Here is a 12,392-nt window from a genome sequence, read left to right as displayed (position 1 = left end):
GTCTGCTGTTCCTGCCCCTCAAGTTACATGGGGGTGACCAAACTTGCAGAAACATGTTTATTTCTGCTGAAAAACACATTTTGACACTTTCTGCACACTGGGGTTAAGAGCTGAGGCAGTGGGCTCTTCTGAGCCTAGCAGGTACATTGGGATTCAACAGCCTGAAAAAACGCGTTTATTTCGTGCTGAAAAACACGTTTTGAAAAGTCTAATGTTCCTGCCCCATAAGTTACATGGGGGTGACCAAACTTGCAGAAACATGTTTATTTCTGCTGAAAAACACGTTTTGAGACTTTCTGCACACTGGGGTTAAGAGCTGAGGCAGTGGGCTCTTCTGAGCCTAGCAGGTACATTGGGATTCAACAGCCTGAAAAAACGTGTTTATTTCGTGCTGAAAAACACGTTTTGAAAAGTCTGCTTTTCCTGCGCCATGTTACATGGGGGTGACCAAACTTGCAGAAACATGTTTATTTCTGCTGAAAAACACGTTTTGACACTTTCTGCACACTGGGGTTAAGAGTTGAGGCAGTGGGCTCTTCTGAGCTTAGCAGGTACATTGGGATTCAACAGTCTGAAAAAACGCGTTCATTTCGGACTGAAAAACACGTTTTGAAAAGTGTGCTGTTCCTGCCCCACAAGTTACATGGGGGTGACCAAACTTGCAGAAACATGTTTATTTCTGCTGAAAAACACATTTTGACACTTTCTGCACACTGGGGTTAAGAGCTGAGGCAGTGGGCTCTTCTGAGCCTAGCAGGTACATTGGGATTCAACAGCCTGAAAAAACGCGTTTATTTCGTGCTGAAAAACACGTTTTGAAAAGTCTAATGTTCCTGCCCCATAAGTTACATGGGGGTGACCAAACTTGCAGAAACATGTTTATTTCTGCTGAAAAACACGTTTTGACACTTTCTGCACACTGGGGTTAAGAGCTGAGGCAGTGGGCTCTTCTGAGCCTAGCAGGTACATTGGGATTCAACAGCCTGAAAAAACGCGTTCATTTCGTGCTGAAAAACACGTTTTGAAAAGTCTGCTGTTCCTGCCCCATAAGTTACATGGGGGTGACCAAACTTGCAGAAACGTTTATTTCTGCTGAAAAACATATTTTCACACTTTCTGCACACGGGGTTAAAAGCTGAGGCAGTGGGCTCTTCTGAGCCTAGCAGGTTCATTGGGATTCGTCAGCCTGAAAAAACGCATTCATTTCAGGCTGAAAAACACGTTTTGAAAAGTCTGCTGTTCCTGTCCCATAAGTTACATGGGGGTGACCAAACTTGCAGAAACATGTTTATTTCTGCTGAAAAACACGTTTTGACACTTTCTGCACACTGGGGTTAAGAGTTGAGGCAGTGGGCTATTCTGAGCCTAGCAGGTACATTGGTATTCAACAGCCTGAAAAAACGCGTTTATTTCTGGCTGAAAAACAAGTTTTGAAAAGTCTGCTGTTCCTGCCCCACAAGTTACATGGGGGTGACCAAACTTGCAGAAACATGTTTATTTCTGCTGAAAAACACATTTTGACACTTTCTGCACACTGGGGTTAAGAGCTGAGGCAGTGGGCTCTTCTGAGCCTAGCAGGTACATTGGGATTCAACAGCCTGAAAAAACGCGTTTATTTCGTGCTGAAAAACACGTTTTGAAAAGTCTGCTGTTCCTGCCCCATAAGTTACATGGGGGTGACCAAACTTGCAGAAACGTTTATTTCTGCTGAAAAACATATTTTCACACTTTCTGCACACGGGGTTAAAAGCTGAGGCAGTGGGCTCTTCTGAGCCTAGCAGGTTCATTGGGATTCGTCAGCCTGAAAAAACGCATTCATTTCAGGCTGAAAAACACGTTTTGAAAAGTCTGCTGTTCCTGTCCCATAAGTTACATGGGGGTGACCAAACTTGCAGAAACATGTTTATTTCTGCTGAAAAACACGTTTTGACACTTTCTGCACACTGAGGTTAAGAGTTGAGGCAGTGGGCTATTCTGAGCCTAGCAGGTACATTGGTATTCAACAGCCTGAAAAAACGCGTTTATTTCTGGCTGAAAAACAAGTTTTGAAAAGTCTGCTGTTCCTGCCTCATAAGTTACATGGGGGTGACCAAACTTGCAGAAACATTTTTATTTCTGCTACAAAACACATTTTGACACTTTCTGCACACTGGGGTTAAGAGCTGAGGCAGTGGGCTCTTCTGAGCCTAGCAGGTACATTGGGATTCAATAGTCTGAAAAAACGCGTTCATTTCGGACTGAAAAACACGTTTTGAAAAGTCTGCTGTTCCTGCCCCATAAGTTACATGGGGGTGACCAAACTTGCAGAAACATGTTTATTTCTGCTGAAAAACAAATGTTGACACTTTCTGCACACTGGGGCTAAGAGCTGAGGCAGTGGGCTCTTCTGAGCCTAGCAGGTACATTGGGATTCAAAAGCCTGAAAAAACGCGTTTATTTCGTGCTGAAAAACACGTTTTGAAAAGTCTGCTGTTCCTGCCCCATAAGTTACATGGGGGTGACCAAACTTGCAGAAACATGTTTATTTCTGCTGAAAAACACGTTTTGACACTTTCTGCACACTGGGTTTAAGAGCTGAGGCAGTGGGCTCTTCTGAGCCTAGCAGGTACATTGGGATTCAACAGCCTGAAAAAACGCGTTCATTTCGTGCTGAAAAACACGTTTTGAAAAGTCTGCTGTTCCTGCCCCATAAGTTACATGGGGGTGACCAAACTTGCAGAAACGTTTATTTCTGCTGAAAAACATATTTTCACACTTTCTGCACACGGGGTTAAAAGCTGAGGCACTGGGCTCTTCTGAGCCTAGCAGGTTCATTGGGATTCGTCAGCCTGAAAAAACGCATTCATTTCAGGCTGAAAAACACGTTTTGAAAAGTCTGCTGTTCCTGCCCCATAAGTTACATGGGGGTGACCAAACTTGCAGAAACGTTTATTTCTGCAGAAAAACACATTTTCACACTTTCTGCACACTGGGGTTAAGAGCTGAGGCAGTGGGCTCTTCTGAGCCTAGCAGGTACACTGGGATTCAACAGCCTGAAAAAACGCGTTTATTTCGTGCTGAAAAACACGTTTTGAAAAGTCTGCTGTTCCTGCCCCATAAGTTACATGGGGGTGACCAAACTTGCAGAAACATGTTTATTTCTGCTGAAAAACACATTTTGACACTTTCTGCACACTGGGATTAAGAGCTGAGGCAATGGGCTCTTCTGAGCCTAGCAGGTACATTGGGATTCAAAAGCCTGAAAAAACGCGTTTATTTCGTGCTGAGAAACACGTTTAGAAAAGTCTGCTGTTCCTGCCCCATAAGTTACATGGGGGTGACCAAACTTGCTGAAACATGTTTATTTCTGCTGAAAAACACGTTTTGACACTTTCTGCACACTGGGGTTAAGAGCTGAGGCAGTGGGCTCTTCTGAGCATAGCAGGTACATTGGGATTCAACAGCCTGAAAAAACGCGTTTATTTCGTGCTGAAAAACACGTTTTGAAAAGTCTGCTGTTCCTGCCCCATAAGTTACATGGGGGTGACCAAACTTGCAGAAACATGTTTATTTCTGCTGAAAAACATGTTTTGACACTTTCTGCACACTGGGGTTAAGAGTTGAGGCAGTGGGCTCTTCTGAGCTTAGCAGGTACATTGGGATTCAACAGCCTGAAAAAACGCGTTTATTTCGTGCTGAAAAACACGTTTTGAAAAGTCTGCTTTTCCTGCCCCATAAGTTACATGGGGGTGACCAAACTTGCAGAAACATGTTTATTTCTGCTGAAAAACAAATTTTGACACTTTCTGCACACTGGGGTTAAGAGCTGAGGCAGTGGGCTCTTCTGAGCCTAGCAGGTACATTGGGATTCAACAGCTTGAAAAAACGCGTTTATTTCGTGCTGAAAAACACGTTTTGAAAAGTCTACTGTTCCTGCCCCATAAGTTACATGGGGGTGACCAAACTTGCAGAAACATGTTTATTTCTGCTGAAAAACACGTTTTGACACTTTCTGCACACTGGGTTTAAGAGCTGGGGCAGTGGGCTCTTCTGAGCCTAGCAGGTACATTGGGATTCAACAGCCTGAAAAAACGCGTTCATTTCGTGCTGAAAAACACGTTTTGAAAAGTCTGCTGTTCCTGCCCCATAAGTTACATGGGGGTGACCAAACTTGCAGAAACGTTTATTTCTGCTGAAAAACATATTTTCACACTTTCTGCACACGGGGTTAAAAGCTGAGGCACTGGGCTCTTCTGAGCCTAGCAGGTTCATTGGGATTCGTTAGCCTGAAAAAACGCATTCATTTCAGGCTGAAAAACACGTTTTGAAAAGTCTGCTGTTCCTGCCCCATAAGTTACATGGGGGTGACCAAACTTGCAGAAACATGTTTATTTCTGCTGAAAAACACGTTTTGACACTTTCTGCACACTGGGGTTAAGAGTTGAGGCAGTGGGTTATTCTGAGCCTAGCAGGTACATTGGTATTCAACAGCCTGAAAAAACGCGTTTATTTCTGGCTGAAAAACAAGTTTTGAAAAGTCTGCTGTTCCTGCCCCATAAGTTACATGGGGGTGACCAAACTTGCAGAAACATGTTTATTTCTGCTACAAAACACATTTTGACACTTTCTGCACACTGGGGTTAAGAGCTGAGGCAGTGGGCTCTTCTGAGCCTAGCAGGTACATTGGGATTCAACAGTCTGAAAAAACACGTTCATTTCGGACTGAAAAACACGTTTTGAAAAGTCTGCTGTTCCTGCCCCTCAAGTTACATGGGGGTGACCAAACTTGCAGAAACATGTTTATTTCTGCTGAAAAACACATTTTGACACTTTCTGCACACTGGGGTTAAGAGCTGAGGCAGTGGGCTCTTCTGAGCCTAGCAGGTACATTGGGATTCAACAGCCTGAAAAAACGTGTTTATTTCGTGCTGAAAAACACGTTTTGAAAAGTCTGCTTTTCCTGCGCCATGTTACATGGGGGTGACCAAACTTGCAGAAACATGTTTATTTCTGCTGAAAAACACGTTTTGACACTTTCTGCACACTGGGGTTAAGAGTTGAGGCAGTGGGCTCTTCTCAGCTTAGCAGGTACATTGGGATTCAACAGTCTGAAAAAACGCGTTCATTTCGGACTGAAAAACACGTTTTGAAAAGTCTGCTGTTCCTGCCCCACAAGTTACATGGGGGTGACCAAACTTGCAGAAACATGTTTATTTCTGCTGAAAAACACGTTTTGACACTTTCTGCACACTGGGGTTAAGAGCTGAGGCAGTGGGCTCTTCTGAGCCTAGCAGGTACATTGGGATTCAACAGTCTGAAAAAACGCGTTCATTTCGGACTGAAAAACACGTTTTGAAAAGTCTGCTGTTCCTGCCCCATAAGTTACATGGGGGTGACCAAACTTGCAGAAACATGTTTATTTCTGCTACAAAACACATTTTGACACTTTCTGCACACTGGGGTTAAAAGCTGAGGCAGTGGGCTCTTCTGAGCCTAGCAGGTACATTGGGATTCAACAGTCTGAAAAAACACGTTCATTTCGGACTGAAAAACACGTTTTGAAAAGTCTGCTGTTCCTGCCCCTCAAGTTACATGGGGGTGACCAAACTTGCAGAAACATGTTTATTTCTGCTGAAAAACACATTTTGACACTTTCTGCACACTGGGGTTAAGAGCTGAGGCAGTGGGCTCTTCTGAGCCTAGCAGGTACATTGGGATTCAACAGCCTGAAAAAACGCGTTTATTTCGTGCTGAAAAACACGTTTTGAAAAGTCTAATGTTCCTGCCCCATAAGTTACATGGGGGTGACCAAACTTGCAGAAACATGTTTATTTCTGCTGAAAAACACGTTTTGAGACTTTCTGCACACTGGGGTTAAGAGCTGAGGCAGTGGGCTCTTCTGAGCCTAGCAGGTACATTGGGATTCAACAGCCTGAAAAAACGTGTTTATTTCGTGCTGAAAAACACGTTTTGAAAAGTCTGCTTTTCCTGCGCCATGTTACATGGGGGTGACCAAACTTGCAGAAACATGTTTATTTCTGCTGAAAAACACGTTTTGACACTTTCTGCACACTGGGGTTAAGAGTTGAGGCAGTGGGCTCTTCTGAGCTTAGCAGGTACATTGGGATTCAACAGTCTGAAAAAACGCGTTCATTTCGGACTGAAAAACACGTTTTGAAAAGTCTGCTGTTCCTGCCCCACAAGTTACATGGGGGTGACCAAACTTGCAGAAACATGTTTATTTCTGCTGAAAAACACATTTTGACACTTTCTGCACACTGGGGTTAAGAGCTGAGGCAGTGGGCTCTTCTGAGCCTAGCAGGTACATTGGGATTCAACAGCCTGAAAAAACGCGTTTATTTCGTGCTGAAAAACACGTTTTGAAAAGTCTAATGTTCCTGCCCCATAAGTTACATGGGGGTGACCAAACTTGCAGAAACATGTTTATTTCTGCTGAAAAACACGTTTTGACACTTTCTGCACACTGGGGTTAAGAGCTGAGGCAGTGGGCTCTTCTGAGCCTAGCAGGTACATTGGGATTCAACAGCCTGAAAAAACGCGTTCATTTCGTGCTGAAAAACACGTTTTGAAAAGTCTGCTGTTCCTGCCCCATAAGTTACATGGGGGTGACCAAACTTGCAGAAACGTTTATTTCTGCTGAAAAACATATTTTCACACTTTCTGCACACGGGGTTAAAAGCTGAGGCAGTGGGCTCTTCTGAGCCTAGCAGGTTCATTGGGATTCGTCAGCCTGAAAAAACGCATTCATTTCAGGCTGAAAAACACGTTTTGAAAAGTCTGCTGTTCCTGTCCCATAAGTTACATGGGGGTGACCAAACTTGCAGAAACATGTTTATTTCTGCTGAAAAACACGTTTTGACACTTTCTGCACACTGGGGTTAAGAGTTGAGGCAGTGGGCTATTCTGAGCCTAGCAGGTACATTGGTATTCAACAGCCTGAAAAAACGCGTTTATTTCTGGCTGAAAAACAAGTTTTGAAAAGTCTGCTGTTCCTGCCCCACAAGTTACATGGGGGTGACCAAACTTGCAGAAACATGTTTATTTCTGCTGAAAAACACATTTTGACACTTTCTGCACACTGGGGTTAAGAGCTGAGGCAGTGGGCTCTTCTGAGCCTAGCAGGTACATTGGGATTCAACAGCCTGAAAAAACGCGTTTATTTCGTGCTGAAAAACACGTTTTGAAAAGTCTGCTGTTCCTGCCCCATAAGTTACATGGGGGTGACCAAAGTTGCAGAAACGTTTATTTCTGCTGAAAAACATATTTTCACACTTTCTGCACACGGGGTTAAAAGCTGAGGCAGTGGGCTCTTCTGAGCCTAGCAGGTTCATTGGGATTCGTCAGCCTGAAAAAACGCATTCATTTCAGGCTGAAAAACACGTTTTGAAAAGTCTGCTGTTCCTGTCCCATAAGTTACATGGGGGTGACCAAACTTGCAGAAACATGTTTATTTCTGCTGAAAAACACGTTTTGACACTTTCTGCACACTGAGGTTAAGAGTTGAGGCAGTGGGCTATTCTGAGCCTAGCAGGTACATTGGTATTCAACAGCCTGAAAAAACGCGTTTATTTCTGGCTGAAAAACAAGTTTTGAAAAGTCTGCTGTTCCTGCCTCATAAGTTACATGGGGGTGACCAAACTTGCAGAAACATTTTTATTTCTGCTACAAAACACATTTTGACACTTTCTGCACACTGGGGTTAAGAGCTGAGGCAGTGGGCTCTTCTGAGCCTAGCAGGTACATTGGGATTCAATAGTCTGAAAAAACGCGTTCATTTCGGACTGAAAAACACGTTTTGAAAAGTCTGCTGTTCCTGCCCCATAAGTTACATGGGGGTGACCAAACTTGCAGAAACATGTTTATTTCTGCTGAAAAACAAATGTTGACACTTTCTGCACACTGGGGCTAAGAGCTGAGGCAGTGGGCTCTTCTGAGCCTAGCAGGTACATTGGGATTCAAAAGCCTGAAAAAACGCGTTTATTTCGTGCTGAAAAACACGTTTTGAAAAGTCTGCTGTTCCTGCCCCATAAGTTACATGGGGGTGACCAAACTTGCAGAAACATGTTTATTTCTGCTGAAAAACACGTTTTGACACTTTCTGCACACTGGGTTTAAGAGCTGAGGCAGTGGGCTCTTCTGAGCCTAGCAGGTACATTGGGATTCAACAGCCTGAAAAAACGCGTTCATTTCGTGCTGAAAAACACGTTTTGAAAAGTCTGCTGTTCCTGCCCCATAAGTTACATGGGGGTGACCAAACTTGCAGAAACGTTTATTTCTGCTGAAAAACATATTTTCACACTTTCTGCACACGGGGTTAAAAGCTGAGGCACTGGGCTCTTCTGAGCCTAGCAGGTTCATTGGGATTCGTCAGCCTGAAAAAACGCATTCATTTCAGGCTGAAAAACACGTTTTGAAAAGTCTGCTGTTCCTGCCCCATAAGTTACATGGGGGTGACCAAACTTGCAGAAACGTTTATTTCTGCAGAAAAACACATTTTCACACTTTCTGCACACTGGGGTTAAGAGCTGAGGCAGTGGGCTCTTCTGAGCCTAGCAGGTACACTGGGATTCAACAGCCTGAAAAAACGCGTTTATTTCGTGCTGAAAAACACGTTTTGAAAAGTCTGCTGTTCCTGCCCCATAAGTTACATGGGGGTGACCAAACTTGCAGAAACATGTTTATTTCTGCTGAAAAACACATTTTGACACTTTCTGCACACTGGGATTAAGAGCTGAGGCAATGGGCTCTTCTGAGCCTAGCAGGTACATTGGGATTCAAAAGCCTGAAAAAACGCGTTTATTTCGTGCTGAGAAACACGTTTAGAAAAGTCTGCTGTTCCTGCCCCATAAGTTACATGGGGGTGACCAAACTTGCTGAAACATATTTATTTCTGCTGAAAAACACGTTTTGACACTTTCTGCACACTGGGGTTAAGAGCTGAGGCAGTGGGCTCTTCTGAGCATAGCAGGTACATTGGGATTCAACAGCCTGAAAAAACGCGTTTATTTCGTGCTGAAAAACACGTTTTGAAAAGTCTGCTGTTCCTGCCCCATAAGTTACATGGGGGTGACCAAACTTGCAGAAACATGTTTATTTCTGCTGAAAAACATGTTTTGACACTTTCTGCACACTGGGGTTAAGAGTTGAGGCAGTGGGCTCTTCTGAGCTTAGCAGGTACATTGGGATTCAACAGCCTGAAAAAACGCGTTTATTTCGTGCTGAAAAACACGTTTTGAAAAGTCTGCTTTTCCTGCCCCATAAGTTACATGGGGGTGACCAAACTTGCAGAAACATGTTTATTTCTGCTGAAAAACAAATTTTGACACTTTCTGCACACTGGGGTTAAGAGCTGAGGCAGTGGGCTCTTCTGAGCCTAGCAGGTACATTGGGATTCAACAGCTTGAAAAAACGCGTTTATTTCGTGCTGAAAAACACGTTTTGAAAAGTCTACTGTTCCTGCCCCATAAGTTACATGGGGGTGACCAAACTTGCAGAAACATGTTTATTTCTGCTGAAAAACACGTTTTGACACTTTCTGCACACTGGGTTTAAGAGCTGGGGCAGTGGGCTCTTCTGAGCCTAGCAGGTACATTGGGATTCAACAGCCTGAAAAAACGCGTTCATTTCGTGCTGAAAAACACGTTTTGAAAAGTCTGCTGTTCCTGCCCCATAAGTTACATGGGGGTGACCAAACTTGCAGAAACGTTTATTTCTGCTGAAAAACATATTTTCACACTTTCTGCACACGGGGTTAAAAGCTGAGGCACTGGGCTCTTCTGAGCCTAGCAGGTTCATTGGGATTCGTTAGCCTGAAAAAACGCATTCATTTCAGGCTGAAAAACACGTTTTGAAAAGTCTGCTGTTCCTGCCCCATAAGTTACATGGGGGTGACCAAACTTGCAGAAACATGTTTATTTCTGCTGAAAAACACGTTTTGACACTTTCTGCACACTGGGGTTAAGAGTTGAGGCAGTGGGTTATTCTGAGCCTAGCAGGTACATTGGTATTCAACAGCCTGAAAAAACGCGTTTATTTCTGGCTGAAAAACAAGTTTTGAAAAGTCTGCTGTTCCTGCCCCATAAGTTACATGGGGGTGACCAAACTTGCAGAAACATGTTTATTTCTGCTACAAAACACATTTTGACACTTTCTGCACACTGGGGTTAAGAGCTGAGGCAGTGGGCTCTTCTGAGCCTAGCAGGTACATTGGGATTCAACAGTCTGAAAAAACACGTTCATTTCGGACTGAAAAACACGTTTTGAAAAGTCTGCTGTTCCTGCCCCTCAAGTTACATGGGGGTGACCAAACTTGCAGAAACATGTTTATTTCTGCTGAAAAACACATTTTGACACTTTCTGCACACTGGGGTTAAGAGCTGAGGCAGTGGGCTCTTCTGAGCCTAGCAGGTACATTGGGATTCAACAGCCTGAAAAAACGTGTTTATTTCGTGCTGAAAAACACGTTTTGAAAAGTCTGCTTTTCCTGCGCCATGTTACATGGGGGTGACCAAACTTGCAGAAACATGTTTATTTCTGCTGAAAAACACGTTTTGACACTTTCTGCACACTGGGGTTAAGAGTTGAGGCAGTGGGCTCTTCTCAGCTTAGCAGGTACATTGGGATTCAACAGTCTGAAAAAACGCGTTCATTTCGGACTGAAAAACACGTTTTGAAAAGTCTGCTGTTCCTGCCCCACAAGTTACATGGGGGTGACCAAACTTGCAGAAACATGTTTATTTCTGCTGAAAAACACGTTTTGACACTTTCTGCACACTGGGGTTAAGAGCTGAGGCAGTGGGCTCTTCTGAGCCTAGCAGGTACATTGGGATTCAACAGTCTGAAAAAACGCGTTCATTTCGGACTGAAAAACACGTTTTGAAAAGTCTGCTGTTCCTGCCCCATAAGTTACATGGGGGTGACCAAACTTGCAGAAACATGTTTATTTCTGCTACAAAACACATTTTGACACTTTCTGCACACTGGGGTTAAAAGCTGAGGCAGTGGGCTCTTCTGAGCCTAGCAGGTACATTGGGATTCAACAGTCTGAAAAAACACGTTCATTTCGGACTGAAAAACACGTTTTGAAAAGTCTGCTGTTCCTGCCCCTCAAGTTACATGGGGGTGACCAAACTTGCAGAAACATGTTTATTTCTGCTGAAAAACACATTTTGACACTTTCTGCACACTGGGGTTAAGAGCTGAGGCAGTGGGCTCTTCTGAGCCTAGCAGGTACATTGGGATTCAACAGCCTGAAAAAACGCGTTTATTTCGTGCTGAAAAACACGTTTTGAAAAGTCTAATGTTCCTGCCCCATAAGTTACATGGGGGTGACCAAACTTGCAGAAACATGTTTATTTCTGCTGAAAAACACGTTTTGAGACTTTCTGCACACTGGGGTTAAGAGCTGAGGCAGTGGGCTCTTCTGAGCCTAGCAGGTACATTGGGATTCAACAGCCTGAAAAAACGTGTTTATTTCGTGCTGAAAAACACGTTTTGAAAAGTCTGCTTTTCCTGCGCCATGTTACATGGGGGTGACCAAACTTGCAGAAACATGTTTATTTCTGCTGAAAAACACGTTTTGACACTTTCTGCACACTGGGGTTAAGAGTTGAGGCAGTGGGCTCTTCTGAGCTTAGCAGGTACATTGGGATTCAACAGTCTGAAAAAACGCGTTCATTTCGGACTGAAAAACACGTTTTGAAAAGTCTGCTGTTCCTGCCCCACAAGTTACATGGGGGTGACCAAACTTGCAGAAACATGTTTATTTCTGCTGAAAAACACATTTTGACACTTTCTGCACACTGGGGTTAAGAGCTGAGGCAGTGGGCTCTTCTGAGCCTAGCAGGTACATTGGGATTCAACAGCCTGAAAAAACGCGTTTATTTCGTGCTGAAAAACACGTTTTGAAAAGTCTAATGTTCCTGCCCCATAAGTTACATGGGGGTGACCAAACTTGCAGAAACATGTTTATTTCTGCTGAAAAACACGTTTTGACACTTTCTGCACACTGGGGTTAAGAGCTGAGGCAGTGGGCTCTTCTGAGCCTAGCAGGTACATTGGGATTCAACAGCCTGAAAAAACGCGTTCATTTCGTGCTGAAAAACACGTTTTGAAAAGTCTGCTGTTCCTGCCCCATAAGTTACATGGGGGTGACCAAACTTGCAGAAACGTTTATTTCTGCTGAAAAACATATTTTCACACTTTCTGCACACGGGGTTAAAAGCTGAGGCAGTGGGCTCTTCTGAGCCTAGCAGGTTCATTGGGATTCGTCAGCCTGAAAAAACGCATTCATTTCAGGCTGAAAAACACGTTTTGAAAAGTCTGCTGTTCCTGTCCCATAAGTTACATGGGGGTGACCAAACTTGCAGAAACATGTTTATTTCTGCTGAAAA

Source organism: Lepisosteus platostomus, chromosome 13 (genome assembly GCF_059453375.1).
Source record: "Lepisosteus platostomus isolate fLepPlt1 chromosome 13, fLepPlt1.hap1, whole genome shotgun sequence".
Lineage (NCBI taxonomy): Eukaryota > Metazoa > Chordata > Actinopteri > Semionotiformes > Lepisosteidae > Lepisosteus > Lepisosteus platostomus.
This window is presented reverse-complemented; position numbering follows the sequence as displayed.